Source organism: Pinus tabuliformis, chromosome 4_2 (genome assembly GCF_031772625.1).
Source record: "Pinus tabuliformis cultivar Carrire ecotype Pingquan chromosome 4_2, CPIR1, whole genome shotgun sequence".
Lineage (NCBI taxonomy): Eukaryota > Viridiplantae > Streptophyta > Pinopsida > Pinales > Pinaceae > Pinus > Pinus tabuliformis.
Window position 1 is genome coordinate 921,538,648 of NC_142304.1, and position 16,880 is coordinate 921,555,527.

The 16,880-nt window shown below is 36.4% G+C and overlaps 1 pseudogene; it reads left to right on the plus strand.

Moving 5' to 3' along the window:
• The first annotated feature begins 378 nt into the window (after positions 1-378).
• The window catches only part of LOC149172692 (plasma membrane ATPase 1-like), a 38,020-nt pseudogene continuing 21,518 nt past the window's right edge, over positions 379-16,880 (plus strand).

The following is a 16,880-nucleotide window of genomic DNA, read 5'->3' on the forward strand; positions in this document are numbered from 1 at the left end:
GAGGATGTCAGGTGAAATGGCAAAGGCATATGCAGAGACTTCAATTAACTACTTGAAGATGCTTGCAGACAAAGAATTTGCAAGGCAAAGGATTGACACCCTCGATCAAATTGCACAAGCTTGGAGAGTAAGAGCAACAATTTCTGAGCAATTAGATGCAACTTTAGAGTTGAAAGAAATGAATTTAAGAGAAAAGAGACAATCCTTGAGGAGGCTATTTTGGAACTTCAATCTGAAAGACAAGCCAGGAAAAACGCTGAAACAGACAAAGCCCATTTGGAGGCATGTTTAAACCACTTGTAGTTAGTTTTAGTTGAGGAACTCAACGAAAAAGATGAATTAAAGAGGGATGCGGCCCTTTTGAAAGAAGATGCAATTATGAGAAAAGAGGCACGCCTTAAGAAAACTATTTTGGAGCTTGAATATGAAAGGCGAGCAAGGGACGATGCTGAAACAGAAAAAGCAGAATTAGAGGCATCGTTAAACCACTTGAAGATGATTTTAATCAAGGAACTCAACAAAGCAAATGGATGAGGCCCTCTGTCAAAGCGAAGAAGCTGGCAGACTAAAAAGAAACACTGCTATACAAATGCAGAAAGGAATGATGCCCTCATTTGTGTCTTCTTCTGTGGCTTTTGCATTATTTTTATTTCATAAATGTAGAAATAAAATTAAAGGAGCCTCCAAGAATGAGCAATATTGTAGCAATGACAATTATATAGTATAACCTACTTTACATTCCTCTGTATATTATTGTGGAGCTAGTGTGCTTTTTTAGCATTTATACGTTGCTCTATAATGACAAACTCCGGCCAAAGAGCTACTACAGTGAGTTATTTGTCAGGCAGCTATGCTCTATGTAGCTTGGCCTTAGGGCTCCTTCTTGTTTGGGATTACTAATTCTTGTTTTGTTTGTAATTATATTAAAAGATGTAATTGCTACTGTATTGCTGAATGGGAGGGAGGTAGAAATAGTCTCTATGTGAATAGCATTGTGTGTCTTAAAACAAAGTTTGATGTACTTATATGTTACAATTATTTTGTTAAATAAAATATATAAACAAAATGTTGATATGTGTACACATGTTTATTTTCCAATTTTTATGATAAAATCTTGATGATCTCCCAATTTTTCTACATGGTATTAGAGCTGGTACAACGGTCAACCCCGATGTGAGACCCTGATGCTCTCACAAAGGAACTGTGATCATGCAAATTCTACATTATGCTCTCATAGTAGGAATTGTGATCGTGAAAATTCTACATTGTAAATCCAGAATAAACGAGTGGATTGTTTTTATAAATGATTTCTATTATGTGTTCGTGATAATTTGTTTAACCATAGAGGCTATGAGATCATGTGCATGGTGGGTTGCTGAATTTGTCATAATGGAAGACAACAACAAGATTTAATTTCGTTTTTTTTTTGTTTTTTTTTTTTTAATTGAATAAATTGTGTTTGAAACAACTTTAAGCATAAATAATCTTGTCCAGATTAGACCATATTTTATGTAGGGACTAAACCTCCCCACCTAATCATTAAACTACATCTTCAAAAATTTTGTAATTTGTGTTACACAGATGGCTTGCTAAGATACAAATATGAGTGTTCGTCTGCCCAAAGTGCAGATTGTTAAATTGACCCGACAAGGATGATGTTAATCTGCTATTAATGTTGATGATGATTGAGATCTAGTGATAGTAAACTACCCGTGATGATCTTGCTTGAGCGGTTGCCCGATGCCTAGTTCATGAATGGAGCTGTACGTGGAAGCCGTAATTGAGCAGAGATGCATGGGCCTGTGTATTGCTAGATGTCTCAAAATCAACGAGGTATTGAGATGTCGCTGATGGGAGCATGTTCCATTACATTTTATGTGTTCAATGGTTGTGTGAGGAAAACACATGGGAAATCCTTAATATGACATAGATGTTATTGGTGTCACAGAGTTGAATTGATGTGACATTGAACTTGTGAAGAATGTATGGTAGGTGAAGGGAAATGTGTTTTTTAATATGTCACTATAAAGTTTGTTAAAATTGACTGGTCGAACAATTATAGTTTTTTTGAGGAGATTATTGAATAGAAATGTCAAAGATGTGGATAAAGATTTCAGATACTTCAACAACTGAAAAATAAGGATAGGCCTAGAAATTAGAAGTTTTATGTACGTTCAAGGGGAGTTTACCAAGAAGTTGTATGAATCATGTATACGAAGGATGACATACTAGATCAGTGATTGCAATGGTTAGGTACCCATGTAATAAGATGGACGGTTGTTCATTTATATAAATTTTGAAAATTTATTGATGTCTACATGAATGAAGTATAAGATGCAAGTACGAGGTTGGACTAGATATAGACTTTTCAAATTAGAGTGTCATCGTGATATGTGAAGCATTTGATGCATTAAATCAATGGTAGTTGATGATGAAGACTTGGCCTCATAAAAATTGAGACAAGTACAGTTAAGGGGGAGTGTTAGAATGAGTAACTCCTACTTGTCTAATGTGTGATATATTAAAGGTTTTGATTATTATTGTATTTCTTAATGCAAGGTAGAGTTTGCATCTATGTGAATAGTTTACTTCTAAGTTTTAGGAGGTTGTTAGATCTGGTTGGATATAAGAGATTATTTTCAGTGAGATAACTCCTATTTTGATGTGTGGTGGAGATATTATTTCAACAGTTTGTTAGTGTGTCAATCTTAAAAAAAGGTTTGATGTCTTCAAATGTCTAGAATCATTTTGTTGAATAGAGCACAATGACAAAGTTTTGATGTGTGGAAACAATGCCTAATCTCTCATTTCTCTACAACTCTGTAATTCCTTTAATAAAATTATTTATGAATTCCTACTTTGTTATAAATTTGATATCCAATAATTTATTTTTTCCTTGTTAATAATTTTCCATCTTGATTCATGTCAATAGAGGAGACCTAGAGTAAAGAGTGAAGTGTACAGTTTAAAAAACTTGTTATGTTTGAAAGGTGAGAAAGTAGAGGATTTGAGAGGGAAAAGTGCAGCTCAAATGTTGTTCAACCTCTCCTTCCCTGACACTTGTTACTCCTTGTTTAACATTTGACTTTCAATATCTGGGAGAACTGATTGAACTATATTGTTCTCTTCATTTATTTCTCATTATGCACAATTTCTTCTTCCATTGGTTATTGTCTAGAAAAAAATGAACAATTTCATTGTTTGGTTATGTTGGTTGTGAAGGCATGTTTATGCTTTTTTCATTGGTTCTTGAGACATTATGTTTATTCATATTCATCATGGCTTCTACCAGCCATGGTGGTGGGGTTACTTGGCTTGGCAATATCAATTAGTTAATGTTGCTTCGTAGTGCAATATAAATAATGTTATTTTTAAACACATTCTCATTGTCAGCGGCATGATCAATAGAGTAATTAAGAATATCACATGCAAAAGTTGCATGTGCTTCAGTTGGTGGAACAAATTCCATGTTGTTGTCAATTGGTTCATGATTATATTGTGTTTAACTGACATATTCGTCATCATCACCATATAAGTAATATTGAGGGAGGGAAACCATATCATCAGTTGCAAATGAAATGCCTCATTACAACCAATATCATGCATAAGAGAATCATAAGTGGTCAGATTCTAGTCTTCCTAAAGCCAACCATGATATTTGATGGTTTGAGATCCCTTTTACTTTATTTGCAATCTCATTTAGTTCAAACCTTTTCACCTCAACCCTTGGATTCTTTTCCATCCATGAACCTCACTCTACCAGAAATAGTTCTTGAAATTCCCAAACACACTCACATCAAGGGATTGCAATCTATGAGTGGTCTGAGCATGCAATGTTAATAGGTTTGTGCCCAAATTATGAGCCTCCTCAATTGTTTGCATAGCAATATGGCTTCCAAGGATATCTAAAACCAGTGATTGTTTGTTTTTAGGTAATACACCACCTAGTATAGGTGCAACAAAGTGACAAAGCCAATTCAAAAAAAAATCTTTAGTTATTCATGCATGGGGATGTGCAGCCATGCATGCACCTAATTCACAATTTTTTATATAGTTTTTCAGTTGAGTTTTACTCTTGAATAGATAAAATCTTGGGATTGAAGTACATTTGCATTGACACAACATTGAATAGTGATCCACTCCTTGCTTTTAGGAAAAATATTTGGCACATTTTGACTCCTCTTGGAAATTCCCTGCATGCCACAACTCCTTCTTGCCTGTAAACGTGTTTCGTCAAAGCTCCATATATGGTTTGGAGGATAAGAGTGTTTCTCTTATGCACTAGAAAGAGTGTCATAGAAATTAGACACAATTTCAGGTTGTAGATTTAAAGCTTTGTCTCTATCAAGGCTCTCAGTTGTACACAATACAAGGTTTGTACATTTTTTTTCAAATCCAAACCACCATGATTTACCAAGAAACCCATCTCTGAATGGGTTTGGCCTCCTCTAACAGATTTGAGCAATTGTGGATTTGAGTTGTATCAAATCTAATCCATGTGCCATTGATGTCATCTCCTTGCACCACTGAACCACCTCAACTTCTTCCTCTTCAATCATAACTGCAAGAGACCCTCTACATTTTGTAGGAGTGAGCCCATTTATCCAATAATGTATTGATGAGGGAGCAATACCGTACTTTTTTGCAGCTACCTGAATTTAATATCCATTAAACTCTATATCATCAATTACAGCTAACATGTCTTCATTTTCCCGTCTTCCTGTCTTTTTTATAGTGTCGATATTCTTAGTTGAACTTGCACATTGAACTGTGGTTGATGGTGGCTCTGTGGTTGATGGTAGGACAACATCATCTTTTGCCACATAGTCATCCTCAACAACATTGTTGGGAGCGTTGTTGACATTGACATGATTCACCTTGTCCTCATATGATGAAGTGCATCGTAGTTAGAAGCCCTTGGTCACTCGTCTCCTTGTTTTCCTGATACCAACATCAGAACTAACTCTTGCCATAGCTACAACTATCTACAGATTTATTACATGCAATTAGTTTAAACAATAATATATTATAAAGGCTTATAGATAAGTTGAATTTATGCTTTCCTACAGGCAATTAACGACATGTTAGTTTATTCAGAATTTCTAGTTGATTTCAATAAAGAATTTGCAATAACATGGATTATAATAGAGACAATTGGAAATAAAAAAAGTCACATCTTATGTTAGAGGGGGGCAGCTCAATTGGTGATCAAAATAATGGGAAATTCGTGAAAACTAAGAGATCCAAGGTTTAAATACCCCCAATTGTGACTTGATTTACAAGGAGGAGGACAAGTCATAGACCCCCAGTGGTTTTCTAGTAGCTACGTGTTAGGCATGTTGTTGGGTTCTTAAGATACAAAAAAAGAAGAAGAAGTAGAAACTTAATATATTTTCATACATATGCCTTTTTGACAATATCTTGTACAATCAAATCTGTAGGAAAATGAATTGATGATGTGCACTAGAGATTAGGGCTCGAATCCAAATCTTATGTCTATGTCATTTCAAATGGAAAATTATTGCTAATGTACTTTGTTGTATGTCTTCAAATATATCAGTTTGATAACTTGTTTTTTCCACTTAAAATAAAATGATTGTATTTCAAATGGAAAATTACTCTCAACATGTTGAAATTGACCTAGACTTGGTTATATGTCTTCAATTTTATTAGTCCCTGCCTGGGACTATTAGCGATTGATCGATCGCTGACCGAGTAGTTTGAGCGTTATATTTTTAGTATATTGGCATTTTAACCTAAGTTTAAGCAAAGTTTTGGTGCGGAAAATAATTGGGGTCTTATTACCGGCTTCACGTTGTTCGATGCAAAGGACGGTTGATATGCCAACATTTTAAGCGCAAGTTGGTTTGTCGTAAGTCGCCATCGCCACGAATCCAAACCCTCGGCATTCAATTCGTCTGTCACCAATTTAATAGCTGGTACAGCTGGAACAGTCTTTCTCCGGGTCCTTCTTGTTATCGACGGTGTAGGCTTCAGTTTGCAGATCGCATGGCTATGGCTGAAGTTTTTTCAGTGTCAGCTACTTTACTGGTTCCTTGCTTGAGGGAGGACACTCAACATTTATCTCAAGGTTGGAGTCTTAGTTCATTGGGTCCGTATAGGGTTCGAGACCGTCCCGACCAGTTTCCATATCAGACTTTCTCCTCAACAATTCATAGTTTATTGGACGAGATCTACAAGCGCAGAGGGTTTCAATTTTGATTTGGGGTTTTCAAGGAATTTTAGGCTAATTTTCTCTAGTCAAGCCAATATTCCGGCCCCAGATATAAATCAATTTCAATTTCAAAACCCTTCTGCTTCAGGCCCTTTTCAAAATCAATTTTCTCATCCCCTGGTCTCCTAGCCATCGTTGGCACAGTCCATAGGTTTTCCTGCGAAACCCAGTTCCAGTTTTCGCCAGAGCAAGAACTAGAATTATATCAAAACCGACTCTAAGAAACCTCGTTGTGTTCAAAGGAAATTGTGTACAGCTGGAATAGTCTTTCTTCGGATCCTTCTTGTTATTGACGGTGTAGGCTTCAATTTGCAGATCGCATGGCTATGGTTGTTGCGGGTGGCTTATCATGTACTCAAACAAAGTTTGCGGGTCATTTGCTACCCTCTACTTTGGCGTTTTACCCAACACCTTTGCTCTGCCTGAGGGAAAACTCTTCTGGGATTCGAACGCATGATGCTTTCGACTAGTTGCAGCAATGATTGGAGTGCTCCAGTACAAGGTCGAGGTGTGGCATACTGTTTGTCTATTTTCTTTTCTTCGTTTTGCTGTATTTGTTACCAAATCTTCCTTAATTCACAAACTTATCACTTCTTGCAGTTTGGTCTGGCAAGGGTACTGCATGAACACTTTGTCTTGTCAGCTAGGCGGCGAGCTCTTTGGTCCTGTTTTCCTGTATTGTCCTACCAGATCTTCCTTAATTCACAAACTTAGCAGTTCTTGCAGTTTGGTCTGGCAAGGGTGCTACATGAACACTTTGTCTTGTCAACTGGGCGGCGAGCTCTTTGGTCCAACCTTTATCGTTTTTCCAGGTAAGTATTTAGCCTCTCAGGTTATCTCACTATAAGAAAAAGGGTTCTTGTGTCTTAATTAAAACATGGCTTTGTTCTTTCGTTCCAGGGATGGGACTTCACAACTAGTGTGTTGAACTTATCCAAACCCTGGTCATTCAATTCCTCTGTCACCAATTTAATAGTTGGTACAGCTAGAACAGTCTTTCTCCGGATCCTTCTTGTTATCAACGATGTAGCCTTCAGTTTGCAGATCGCATTGTTATGGCTGTTGTGGGTGGCTTATCATGTACTAAAACAAAGTTTGCAGGTCATTTGCTACCCTCTACTTTGGCGTTCTTCCCAACACCTTTGCTCTGCCTAAGGGAAAACTCTTCTGGGATTCGAACGCATGATGCTTTCGACTAGTTGCAACAACGATTGGAGTGCTCCAGTACAAGGTTGAGGTGCGGCCTACTGTTTATCAGGTGAAGTTACAAGTTGTTCGAAGTCTATTTTATTTTCTTCGTTTTCCTGTATTGTCCTACTAGATCTTCCTTAATTCACAAACTTAACACTTCTTGCAGTTTCGTCTGGCGATGGTGCTGCATGAACAGTTTGTCTTGTCAGCTGGGCGGCGAGCTCTTTGGTCCTGTTTTCCTGTATTATCCTACCAGATCTTCCTTAATTCACAAACTTAGCACTTCTTGCAGTTTGGTCTGGCGAGGGTGCTGCATGAACACTTTGTCTTGTCAGCTGGGCAGCGAGCTCTTTGGTCCAACCTTTATCGTTTTTCTAGGTAAGTATTTAACCTCTCAGGTTATGTCACTGTAAGAAAAAGGGTTCTTGTGCCTTAATTAAAACATGGCTTTGTTCTTTCGTTTCAGGGATAAATCTATTTTTCTCAGACTCTGTTCTCCATGCAAATACTTGCTGGAGCTACTAGTCGGTCTTCCTATCATCTGATGGAGGGTTTAACTTTCCTCCTATTGTAGTGGTTTATAGCTTCTACCCTTGGGTTTTTGGCCCTTCTCATGTAGACCAGAGTCTCTGTTGAAGTATTGCCGACCTCACTATGACTATGGTTTTATTTTATTAAAGTCTGTAATATTTTTGTTCGACCTTGATTCAGTTTCTTTGATTTGCTATACTGAGTTTTATGGTTTGACTTCCTCCCATGACTACAATTACACAGTTTTTTTCGTGCTGAAAAATAAATCCAGTGACAACATTTCTCTCTTTGGCATCACATAATGCATCACTGTAAACAAAACTTTCTTTATGTGCCTAGGCTCCGTCGTTTCTGGTTCAGATCTGTGGTTGTTATGGACGTGATTTGTTGTGTGCCACGATTACAGGGGAATTATAGTTGGGCAAAATTCCAGGCTGCCAAATCTTTAGAGATCATGTTGTGATTGTCTGATACCTGTACCAATTATGCCCTCAAATTGTTTGAAGAATGACAAACAATGTTATTTTTCAGAAACTCTTTTTCATTCGGATTAGGTTTTTGCCATGAATATTAGTAATCTGTCAAGATTCAGATTAGGTTTTTGAGGTTCAAGATTTTTGTTTTCAGGATATATGATTCTCAATACTGTTAATTTCTGGTATGTTTTTTCTTAATTTCACACAACAGGTTAACTCTCTGTTAATGTTAAGGTATCCACTCATCAAGTTTATGTTATTTTGTTTCCTTTGTAATTTGAAAATTAAAGCATACGAACAGTTCCTATATTGTTCTGTTTGGTCAATCGTCAAAAATTAAAAGCAAGCATGTCAGCTAACTCACATCTCACATCTTTTCTTGAAGCTTCTCAAATTCCTGTTGTTCTATCGCTTATTTTTCAGTGCTCATAACTCATGACAATCCAAGTGATGTTATAAAGGCAATATACAACATTGGGCAACATGTTTAACTAGTAAAATATAGATTTCAATAGACAATCTATTGTTATTTTATTTCACAAATGCAATCAACAATAATGTTAACTTTCAGAAATATTCTTAAAGTTATGGTGCATTTTTTCATTTTGTTTTTTCACTGCTTCCTTTTGTTAACTTGCAGAAATATTCTTAAAGTTATGCTGCATTTTTTCATTATGTCTTTCCACTGTTTCCATTTCCAATTTCTTTGTTATTTATAAATATGACTTGTTGCTAGAAATTTGATATTTGTTTGGCAACATAATGCAAGAGCCTATTTTTTTAATATATATATTTTGTTTGAAACAATCATCTTCACTTTTTTCTAATTTGATCAATATTTTTTGCAAAGCTGTAGAAGACAATTGCAGAAGGCAACTCTGGTAAGCAATTGCAAATGATGGAAGAAGTAATAGATGTTGACAGTTACAAATTCAGATTGCAATGCATTTTGCCTGACAACATTGATATTGTATTAAAAAGAAATGGTCTTTTTAGACTAAATGCATTTTCATACACTGTAGGAGATTGTCTATTTGACTCATTCGAAATGCTTCTACATTTTCGTTATACTTCAAATGAACTGCGAAATGGGTTAATAGAACACTTTCTTTTTTGCTTAAACAACAATGATGTTGAAGCAATAGAGTCATATGAGTATGAACTAGCACCTGACTTCCTATACGAGTTACATGGTATTAATGATATTGGTACATATCTTCATAAAATGCGTTGTTCTGCATCTACAAATATAAAGGAGTCTGACCGAGGTTTATGGGGTGATACCTTTTGCATACGTTGGTTAGCTAAATGGCTAGATATATCAATTGCAGTTTGGTCATTGACAAGAAAAACAAGATATTTGCTTTTTAATCAACATGAAAATACAACTCCATATTGCATTCTCTTTCATGATACAAATCCTGTTAGTGGTCATTATGAACCATTGGTTTACCAAAAGTTTCCAATATGCATTTGCAACCAGTCTAATATCTACCTGTCACCTATTTGCAAAGATATTGAAAGCCACTGGATGCATATTACAGATAATATGCTTTTAAATGAATTAACAATCGCAAAGCAAATGACATCTAATTGTGGTGACAGTCTCTTTAATGCAATTTGCTATTTAGTGGCAACAAAATTCGATGCACAGTGTTTGCGACTTTACATTGTGCAATCTTTTTGCAATGCACTTATGCATAAGAATCGAGATGCATTACATTGTTTAGAACAATACCTAGTAGTTGATGTGATACACTATGCAATGAATAACAACTGGCAACAATATCTCATAAATATGGCAATGCCATATGAGAAAGGACAGGTAGAAGGCGAACCATTCTGTTTGCAATGGATATCTGTGATATTCAAAGTCAATATCCAGGTATGGTCCTCTGTTGCTAATAACTTTGTCAGTTACAGTTCTGCTTATTCGACATGCGATCATATTGTTAACATCATGTCATTCAGGACAGATACATCACATATTCACTACCACGCAATGATACAAAAATATGTTCGCAATTCTCAACAAGTGTACATGGAAGAAAAAGAGGATTGTAATCAATTGCATCATAAGCATATACTAGAAAAACAACAATGTATATCTCAAGTACATTTTAACAATAATATTGCATTTGAGATAGCATCTCATTTAGAACAAATGCAGCCAACTAAGCATCGTAGGCTCAATTATCACAAACTAAAGCAATTCATACGTACAAAACACAAATGCAATGACATATGCAAAAAATAATTTTCTAATAAGAAGTTGAGAATGACAAGCAAGAAAGATGCAGTACAGATTTATATGGAAAAATTCGAAGACACGCCTAGGAATACATGTGCAGTTTGTACCAGATTGCATTTTGCAAAAAAATATTAGATTCTTCACTATAGAGTTGCAAGAAAAGCATATGAATTTGACATTGAATAATAGGACCTTCAGCAATGAAAACATATGTGTTCATTGCAAAAAAGCACTCAAGAATGGAAATCTACCACAATTTGCAACACCTGAACAAATAAAACGTAACATTCCATTGCCAACTGTAAATACACTTTCAGATCTAGAAGAAAGACTTGTGTCATTGAGAATTGCATTTGCACAAATCAGACAATGGGGATATAGGCGATCACAAATTGGCTTAACAGGATCAATTATCAATGTACCAGTTCATATGGACGTTGTGCAAAAAGCATTGCCACAATATCTAAGTGATACAATGACAATTGCAGTTGCATTAAAAAGACGATTGCAATACAAAAATGCATACCAAACAGGTAAAGTACGTCCAATTATTGTCATGAAAGCATTGAACGAACTATGTTCTAGAAGTCTTTATAAAGCTGAGAACATTTATGTAAATGAGAATTGGGCCCATGTTTTACAAGAGAATAATGAATACATTGTACAAAATTCAAACAACGACAATGAAAGTGATACAGACAGTGATGCAAATAACGAAACACCTACTGAAACATTGGTGCATGGATTAATAGAGTCACAACGCATCTACGATTTGCAAGACAAGATTATTGAACTGGCACCTGCTGAAGGACAACAACCACTGGGGAATTTCAAGGACAAATATGCAGAAGAAATGAACTTTCCAACATTATTTTAGGTTTAGTTACCAAAAAATTGTACAATGGGAATTGTTACAAGCAAGTGGTGACTTCTCATATCATACAACAAATTTGTTTTTCAAGACAATGCGAATAATAATTGATAAAGTGCTTTCTTGCATATGGGTACGAATAAGAAAAGGACAACTAAAAGGCAGGAAAATATTAGCAAAAGATGTCAAGTATCGAGCAAATTTGGAAAAGTTATTGAAATCTGATATTGGATACATAGATTTCAAAAACATTCGCATATCTTCTGATCATTTGGAACAAATTAAGAAAAACATATTTGCAATGATACGACAATTGGGGCCTCCAACTTTCTTTGTGACATTTACAAGTGCAGAACATCGATGGAAACCATTAGTAGATACACTCGTCACATTGTTTAGAAATAAAGCAAATAAAAATGCTATTGATATATTAGAAGATGATGACATTGACTACCTTATAAGAAAATATCCAGTCACATGTAGCCAATACTATAGACATAGAATTAATGTTGTAAAGCGATTGATATGTCAAGATACTACATTCTTTGGAAAAATATCTGATTACTATTTCGTAACAGAATTCCAAAATAGAGGAATTGAACATGAACATGGACTGTTATGGATAGAGAATGCTCCAATATATGGAAAACAAAGCAATTCAAAAATTGAGAAGTTTCTTGACAATTACATAACTTGTAATACAGATCATTTTGATCCAAATGTTGCTAAATTGCATAAACATCACCATACAAGAAGTTGTAAGAAGCGAAAAAATTCAAACTGCAGATACAACTTCCCCATGCCACCAATGAAATCAACAATGATCATCGAGCCAACCAATGCACAAAATAAAAAAATCGTAGAGAAATCAATATCACTTTTCGCATTCTTGGAGCAAACGAACTACAATGATTCAATAACCCACGACAATTTCCTCCTAGAAATAGGACTAATAGAAAGTGAGTACATAGAACTATTACAACATACAATAAAGCAACCAACAATTTTCCTGAAACGAAAACCTTCTCACATTTGGAATAACAGTTTTGCGAAGGCTATGCCTACTTTATGGAATGCAAATACAGATGCACAATTTGTGCTAAATGCATATGCCGTAGCATCATATTGTAGTTCATATATGACCAAAATTGACAAGTCTATGACAAATGCATTTAGAAGAATACGCAAAGAGCATTAGAAAAATGAAATTGATGCTATGCAAATGATTCGTAAACTTGGAAATACATTACTCAATCTACAACAAATGTCAGCTCAACAAGCAGTGCATATAGCACTTTCATTGCCATTGAGTTGTAGTTAAATGGAATGTATATTTGTAAACACATCTCCAGTTGATGAACGCACATTTATGCTTAAACTGCCTATTCTTTTGAAACAAGAACCTGATGATTCAGAAGATGTTATGTGCCATTCCATTATTCGTTTACATCTCCAGTTGATGAACGCACATTTATGCTTAAACCGCCTATTCTTTTGAAACAAGAACCTGATGATTCAGAAGATGTTATGTGCCATTCCATTATTGACTACTACATTGGACGCCCAAGTTCCATTAGCAAAATCTGCCTTGCAGAATTTGTATCAAATTACAGGAAAGATGGCACACCCATATCTAAAAGGAAAAAACCAAATGTTATACGATTTGTCAAATATAACAAACACAATGATATTGAAAACTTCTGCTGAGAGAAATTATTATTATATATGCCATTCGAAAATTGTGAAAGTACATTGAAACAAGAATTGTCTACATGGCTCTCTGCATATACATTACATGAAAAAACAATTCAAGCCAATGAAGCCAAATTTACATATAACATCAATCCAACATGGGGTGATTTAGAGACTGCAACAAATGCGCAAATTAGTTCTTTAAATACTAACCAAATGAATATGCGAAACCAAGAGAACAGTTCCCATTATGAGGAATATGATTTGCAATCGGACTTGCAATTTCCAAAACACTTTGAAATGAAGAAAAAAATCAATCTTGGATTTCAAATCACTGCCCATCCATTTTTAATGGAGAACAATGAGTATTACAAACTTAGAAGAATGTTGAACAAAGAGCAACAAGCAATTGTAAAAGATGTTGCAATTAAAAAAAAAAAAAACCCCAAGGAACCAATTTACCTTTTTATTACAGGTGGAGCAGGCGTAGGTAAAACACTCACAGCAAAAGCAATTTTCCAAATGCTTATACGAATTTATGATTCACAAAACACAACTGATCCTATGAAACCAAAAGGTCTAATATTAGCATACACAGGAAAAGCTGCATATAATGCAGGTGGAACAACAATCCATTCTGCATTGCTAATGCCTTTTAACAAGTCTCAACTGTTCCCACTCAGCAAAGAAGTATTGGACAACTTATCAAAGCTATATCAAGAATTGCAGCTAGCTTTCATAGATGAGGTCTCGATGATTGGTAGTCGGTTCTTATATTCTATTGATAGTAGATTCAGAAACATAAAACATGTCCAAACCAAATACTTTGGCAACATTGACATCATATTTTGTGGTGATTTCTATCAAGCACAACCTATCCAAGACTCTCTTATTTTTGAACAACCAAGAATCAACAATCAAACAATAACACATGATGTTGTGGGGAAAAATGCCTATGCAGGACGATCCTATCCACCTAAGGTGTGACAGTGCCTTAGCAACAAACAGAGACAACTATTCTAGTATTCTTCCTTTATGAAATGAAGAGAGATGGATGGACTAACCGGTGTCTTCCGTTTGTCCCTCGATCCGGTTTCTCTTCTCTTTGAGAGTTCCCAGCTACTTGCCTTCTCGCTCGCCCAGCTTCAAGAGATTTCTGCAAGATCACAAGAAGAGAACACTACACAAGACATGGATTCATATTCATAACTAGTTCAGGATTAGAAATAAACTAAACATACTAATGCAATCAGACATCAAAGATACATCAGTATATAGGAGAAGCCAAGATAGCTTTATTGATCAATAACAAGGTTCAGGAAGAGATACAACCCTGAGGGCTCCAATCCAACATCTCCTTCCCAGCAAATGGAATTCCTATCTTCACCCCCTTCAAAGCATTAAGCACCCAATGATTCCAATCTCAAACCAACAACAATTCTTTGCAATAACAAAATTCCAGCCTCTAGATCTCATGGAGGAGAGATCCATATATAGATGTTTGGAGAGAGGATGAGTCAGCTTGAGATCTGACTAGTGTCCTCCCCCTCTGTCAGTTCTTGATTCCACTTGGAGGTTTTTGCTTCCACTTGGAGATTTGGAACCTCTTACTCATCACTAGTCGAATTCACTGAGGCAAGTGTCATTGAGGAAGATTTTGGAAGCTTCCTGGGTCTTGACACCTCTTGGAATGAACTTTCCATTTGTCAACTCTCGCTCAGCGCACCCTGGTAGTGCTTCTACCTGCGTTGTAGTGCAGGTAGCCAGTGTTGGCTTTGACATTCAGCACAGACAGCTATTGGAGCCACTGAATTGATCCTGAATTGACTTGTTTTTGAGCAGTTTCTGGTGGAGAACTTCTGTGAATTGCTGTGGTTTGTTAGCCTTGTTCCTCTAGGGGTAGGAACAACATGTTTAGGGACTTTGGATCCCTTATATTATGGACATTTCATGCTCAATGCTGTAAGGCACAAAAATTTCTATAACAGTTGCCCCCTAAAGTATGAGGCCGTTTATCGGGTGAAATGCTTTATCAGGAGGATCTGAAGTTCATCCAATGCTGGGAGGAGACCTGTAATAAGATACAATACAATACATTATTTTTCATACTGCTTTCATGATCTAGCTGAGGCGGGCATTCCCTTGCTCAGCTTTATAAATTCATTTTTCTGTACATAGAACAGACAATCCTCTGATGGTAGACTGATAATTTTGATGAAATTATCATCCTTTGGGTAGGATGATTATCTGCTGCAATGATGTACATGTCAATGTCTTTATTTTTTCCTGAATATATATCGCAACCCGGATGGATGAAACTAGATCCGGGGTCTTCAAACTCATTCGATCTTCACTCTAAGTACAAGTCGATCCATGTGAGAAATGTTCTGAAGTCGAACATGGAAAGACATCGCTTGATTACCGGTCAATGAGGTAAACTGTTAACAAGCGCGAGAGGAATCACTGATAATGATAATGACCCTCAAGGTACTGCAGTACAATTCACGTGGTGTGAATAAAGGACTTGGCGTCGAACACCACGCAAAATCTTTCGGTCGAAGGTCATTGATGTATACCTGTCGCCGGAAGTGAGAAACTTGCCATTGAGGCATGCAAGCTTCAAAGTACTGAAGGGGTTGTTCCTAGATCAACTTCTTGGATAATGAGCTGATGTCGACAAGAAGCGATCCGTCAAAGGGGGGCCTTAATGAATCCCACATCAATGACACGGAACAGAGCTAATGATTTTGATGGAGGTGAAAACGATCTGTGACATATGATTCAGGGTGGCGGTCATGAATGGATGAAGGATAATGTACGACAGTGGATGGGACACGATTGACTTTTCTGAACGACTTCTCTTGAACATATGGCGACACTGATGCGATGGATCGGTAGCATTACCCCAAATATGGATGGTATGGCGAGACCATGGTGATGTGACCGGTGAATGAAACAACCCAGCCCGATTGTGGTACGGAGGAAAAGTGTCATGTTCAAGAGCGACTTGCTACCATCAAAGTTTTCTTGAGTTTCTCCCAATTTTTCCCTAGTCATTACTGACTAGTACCTCTTTATTTTTGTCAAGCTTGAGGAGGATAACATATGCTTGTTCTATAACCTGCCCTTCAGGCAAGCCCATCGCTATGTTTTAACGAGCCTAGCGATAGTGAAACTCGTTCTCGTCTAAAGACAAGTTTGTCGCTATTTAATGATTTTAACGAGTCTAACGACAAAGATAACTCAGTTCTTTTCATTTTTAGAGAGTCTGAAAAGATACATAAAGTTAACTCCAAAAGTCCTTTTTCGACATCTAATCCCTTAAGTCTGAAAAAGTATAAAACAATACAGAAGGGATGAGTTTTCGATAGTTTTAACGAGCCGAATAAAACAAGCGCTCGATCTTTTTGTGCAATAATCCCTCAGGTCCAAAAAGATTAAAATCTAGAGGAGGGATAGCACTTCCTGTCCCTTTAACGAGCTGGAAGGCCAAGGACTCGGCAATCTTTTCGTATTTTACGAGTCAGATGAAAAGAGCTTAAAGAAGACTCGTCTTTTGAGGAACAAGTGATTAAACATGTTAGCAGCTGATTCCAGGTACAGGTTGGAATTTTCCAATCACGGTAGTGTCAC